Source organism: Populus nigra, chromosome 6, assembly GCF_951802175.1.
Source record: "Populus nigra chromosome 6, ddPopNigr1.1, whole genome shotgun sequence".
NCBI classification, from domain to species: Eukaryota; Viridiplantae; Streptophyta; class Magnoliopsida; order Malpighiales; family Salicaceae; genus Populus; species Populus nigra.
The window spans coordinates 16622690-16628414 of NC_084857.1; the positions used below are offsets into that span (position 1 = coordinate 16622690).

Sequence of the window (5725 nt, forward strand, 5' to 3'; positions counted from 1 at the left end):
ATCAAAAGTTGAAGGACTCAGTTGAACTTTGGCTAAATCTCTAAATTAAAACCCTAAAGCCAAAACAAAGTTGTTTTAAAGATAAAAAAGAAATCAAACAATGCATCGTCTGGTTGTTGTTCATCATCTTCTTCTTTTTTCCTGAAAAAGCTGCTCAGATGGCTACTTTTTAGAGGAATTTAATGTTTCTTCTCCCCACTAACTAAGCAGTTATTGTAACAACCCCGATTTTCTACATTCTGTTTCGCGATACATTGGAAATTTTCAGGTAATTTTTTTTTGATATACATGTTCCATCAAAATTTCGGCAGAGTCTCCCCTATACTAGGAGGTCACAAGTTATCGACATATACCCTGTTTACACTTCTAATATCTCACATCTCCTCATAACTCAATTACGACCCAATCATCCTGGGTCCCAACCCAACTTATTATCATCAACACAACACATCTTATTCAATAACATCATATAATGTAGTTCAAATGAAAGATTCAATTTCAACTATAAACATGCATAGTTAAATAAGTACTTAGAGTTTCAACCATTAGATTAAAGGCATACATTCAGTTTTACGGATTGATATTACATCTCAAGTTTTAGGAAATAAGTCTTTTAATTTACAAATAATTTACATGGTCAAAAGCAAAAGACAAACTAAACTAGTATCACTATTGACACGACCCTGATGGACCTGCAAATAGAAATTAACATGTACACATAATTATAAAAGACAGTAACAAGCAATAACAATGACAGACAATAATCTCTACGGAATTTCTTTTGATATATAAAATTAGGCATAAACCTCTTTTACAACATATATTTTCCATCTATTACCAATATCCATCTAATATCCTATCTCATTTGCCAAGAATAATTTCATTTTAGAAATCTCAACACAACTCAACGGTTTGCGAACACCATCTCCTTATAAATCAATTCTCACTTAATACCAAGATATTCCTCTCTTGGTATCATTAGCTTATCTCATTCTTTTGGAATGACTAATCCATATATTCCCTTTCTGAATCTGTTGCTAAAAGGTAATCGCTGAAACTAATAAATCTCATTAGTATCATTAGTCTTCTAATATTAGGCTAGACTAATCAATTATATTCACAAGTCAATATCAATACAACCGATCAGTATCATTAACTATTCCTTCCTTAGAATAGTTAATCAAATCTTATTCATATCTGGTTTACCAGCAAAATTGTCGATGTCAAGAACCCTTGACATCATTAGCCTCCTTACCTGGAGTAGCTAACCACACCAGAAATGGTTGTCAATACCAATGTGACCTATTGATATCATTAACTATTCTCGACCCGGAATAGTTAATCAATGCCCTTTGATTCTTCTATTCATGTCGAACCCCTTTCATTTTTCTTATTAACATCATATGCATTGTAACCATGGTTGTCAAGTATCATTCGCACACAATCTTAGTTATCGTCACTACGGTCACTAAGCATCCTTCACATAACTTTGGTCACCATCATCACAGTGCTAAGTATCAATTTATGCCCTTAGCCACCGTCATTATGGCGTTAAGTATCATTGTAATGTATCCTTAGCCACAAACACTATGGTAACCAATTATCTATCAATTCCCCTCCAATCTCCAAGTCATTGTGTCTACCCAATAACCAAATTAATTAATTTACTCAATATCTTAGTCATATTTTAATTATTTTACTCATAACATTTAGAATTTACTACTTCTAACTTCAATAAATTAATTCACATAATCTCTTCAAAACTTAACTATCCGGCTACTCATCCCGATTGCCAATAATTCTGGTAATTTCATATAATTACCCACACATTTGGTTAACCTTCCTCGGTTACCAATAAATCTAGTAATTCCATACGAATTACCCAGCCTCCAGCTAACCTCTTTTGTTAGCCAATCAATCCGGTAATTCCATACGAATTACCCCATATGCGGTTAACTTCCTCGTTAACCAATAAACCCGGTAATTCTCTTAATTACCCAAGAAATCTGGCTAACCCATCTTGGTTGTCAAAATCAATCCGGTAATTCCATACGAATTACCTAGCATCCGGCTAACCTCTTAAGGCATCTTTTACTGAGGTTAACCGTTCACTCATCCCGGTCATCCACTTCGGATGCCATTAGCCAAAGCTAATCAATCGTTCGTCCCGGTCATCCATTCGGATGTCATTAGCCAAAGCTAATCATTCATTGGTCCCGACCATCCATTCAGATGCCATTAGCCAAAGCTAATCAATCGTTCGTCCCGACCATCCATTCGGATGCCATTAGCCGAAGCTAATCAATCGTTCGTCCCGGTCATCTATTCGGATGCCATTAGCCGAAGCTAATCATTCATTTGTCCCGGCCATCCATTCGGATGCCATTAGCCGAAGCTAATCAGTCGTTCGTCCCGGTCATCCATTCGGATGCCATTAGCCAAAGCTAATCATTCATTTGTCAACATTTAAGCGTTCGACGATCTAATATCTATTCTAACGCAATATGGTAACATTCATGATAAAGTATTTTATTATTCAACGTACATAAAAAAGAGAAGGTGCAAGTCACCTACCTAGAATAGGTGCACGTGCTGCCACTTCATGCAATTGTCCAGTCCCCACAGCTTTCCCTGTACCACCAGGGATTCAATTGTTATCAACAATACAACCAATATCATATCTTCATTTAATTCTCATTCAACTAGTATTCTCAAACTAATCACAAGGAATTTTCTTTAAGATCTCATACTCTTACTCATTTTAATGTTTATATTCATTCTTATAATTTTGTTATCAAAACCATCACTCAACAGCAATTCCAAGCAACGATTAAAAATTGTCTAATTCCGATCAATTAAGCTTAACCAACCCAGAACACTATCTAGTGTCTTAATCATAACTAAAGTTGTAAAACTCAGTTTTGGGCGTGATTTATCTCTATGAAAGGCTAAACATGGAGATATAACTTTTATGAAGAAACCAACTCCAAATTATTTTGTTTTAAGGCTCAAAATCAACAATCACAATAGCCCCTTCTTTATAGCTAAAATTTTGGACAACGAGGATTTTCATTCCTTGGAAATCCTTTTCAACTTCCAACTTATTTTCATGCAAAATCAACATCATCCAAGGTCATTTGGCATCATTAAATCACAAATTCAAACCAATCCTAAAGCAAAACATTCAAACAATTTCCCTACCTCTACAATGTAGCAAGATTAGACCAAAATAAGGAAACTCATTCCTTTTGAGCTTTCTCCTATTATTATTATTAATACAACAAAATGATGAGCTATTCATTTTCTTTCGCTTTCTCCTCGTGCGATTAAACATATACGGCAAACCTTAACAATTAATATTCTCAAATCATTATCACAACAATAATTTCACCCTACTAATTGGGATCCATGATAACCTTCATTAACTAACCATTTGCTAAAAACACTTATGGCTAGCTTTAAATATGTTTTATTTTTCCAAATTTCTTTCATTTCAATTTCTTCATGGTTCCACCCCATTTATATCCACACAATCAACAAGTTAGCTTTCTATTCAATCAACATGTTCTATTCAATCAACATGTTCATATAGCAATGTTCCTTATTATTCTTACACAATAATCATTCTTCCCCTCATATAAAGAATACACAATTAATCTATAATAATACTAATAACAAGAACATATTTTACCATTACATCTTCCATAAAACCTACACCCACACAATTCTAATTTCATCAAAACATGTATTTAATCAAGCTTACTACATTTTGCCAAAACTAGCAATAGATTCAAAAGGCAATAAGTCATCAACCTCTAATTATTGTTTCAAACCCAACGGTCAGACTACATATCATAGAGTTGTGCATAATATATCGCAAAATCATAATGATCCAACGGTTAAATCTCCCTAGATCTAAAGAAAACCGAGCTTACCTGAAAATGGGCGAGCTACTGTTCAACATGCATGAAACCTTGCCGGAGAAATATTTTCCGATCTCCACCGTCCAGTATGACGGTAACATCTAGGCTCACCACATATCCAAGAATGAGCATGATCCAACGGTGGAAGAGAGAGAAATCGGCCGGCGACTAAAACTGCTCTGCAGAATTATTTCCTTTTGTTTTCCAGAAAAGTCCAGATGATGATTTCTGTCAAACGAATTGTGTTCCTTCAAATCCCTCCGGTCAGTTAGGAGAGGAGTGTAAGAAGAACAATATATCAAAAACTCAACATGATCTAACGGTGGATTATAGAGATATAGCCACCGGAGTATTATTGTTTCTTCCAAATTCTACACCCCTCTCTCTAGCTGAATTCTCCATTGTCTCTCCCTCTTTTTTCTTTTTCTTTTCCTCGAACTGGTGGCCTTTGGTTGTTTTAAATATACATTTTCCTCTAATTACAATTATGTCCCTCATTTATGCCTTTATGTATTTTATTTTATTTTTCATGTAAACTATCCGGTTTATTTCTGCTTGAATCACTAGTCTTTACTGAACTCCGATTGGGATACCAATGTAAGAAAACATATTAATAGACTTCATGCAAAATTGCATCCCGATCCGACGATTGGATTGAGAGCTTTGCTTTCTAATGTAAAATTAGTCATTTCATGACTTTTCATAAACAATCTAGATTTTTCTTGTTCAATCTTCACATAAAATCATATCAATTGTCCTTCTAACCCTTTAAGGTCATTTTATTATTTTGGAATATATTCATTTTAGAATTTTCACATTTATTTATTTATCGGGCTTATTACCATTTTAAAATAACATCACTAATTTTAATCGGTGTTTGCACCTTCAGTCCTACCCTTTTCATTGCATTATCCTTTATTATAATGTATTCTTTATTACCTCACTTATTTCCTAGAAATATTTTGTTATTTTTCTCATTATTTTATCCATCAAAACACGTTACCAGTTTCTCTGTCCTTATGAATTCTAAATCAAAATTCATTTTATGGAGGTCATCTTTTCCATTATATATCATTATTTATCTATTATTTCAAATCTTGGTTTCCATTACTCATTGAAATATTACCACTTTCAGTCTTACATTTACATGAGGGTTTACGCATCTGCATATTTAAATTATAAATTTCCAGGGTTTCACAGTTATACACCACCATATTGGCCTGACATTGTACTACACCCTAGAGTAGGTCTTGTCGGCCAACTGCCACTACAACCACCGCGACACCGCCTCAAAGTGGCCAACCCGACTAGCTTTTAGCAGCCAATTTTCACAATCCATGATTGCACCTTTGAGCCAACGGTTGGGATCATTTCCAGTTGAATCAAAGGCCAAGATTTGTCTCCAATAAATATAAAATATCCCTCTTTCACCCCTTATTGGATTCCAGTATTGAAGAACAAGAAATTAAGGTGCAAAGTTGGAAAAAAAATCAGCCCACCCAATTTTCTTTTCTGCCATTGTCGCGTCTCTCCTCTCTCTCCACTGTGTTTACATCCACCACCACCTCATCCACGTCATGACCAAGGGTGGCCCAACACCCTTGCAACCTAATCTTCTCACTAGTAACAGTAATAGTAACAGCCACCACCATCAATTTTTCTTTTTCCTCTCCACCGCGGGTTTCTTCTCCTTTAGCAACTAACACTAGCCGCCAACTCCTCCATCAATACCACCAGCAGCCTCACGTTGGCCTCCCCAACACGACCAGCTAGCCACTCCCTCCTGTATTAAGTAACCGTCT

The 5725-nt window shown here is 35.2% G+C and overlaps 1 long non-coding RNA gene across 1 annotated transcript; it reads right to left on the minus strand.

Annotated features, from left to right (window-relative positions):
- Positions 1-518: 518 nt before the first annotated feature.
- LOC133697115 (uncharacterized) lies at positions 519-4338 on the minus strand. Its single transcript, XR_009842817.1, has 3 exons — positions 3936-4338; positions 2575-2631; positions 519-692 (listed from the first exon to the last, which is right to left on the minus strand). It is a non-coding gene; the product is annotated as an uncharacterized LOC133697115 (long non-coding RNA).
- Between the last annotated feature and the right edge of the window lie 1387 nt (positions 4339-5725).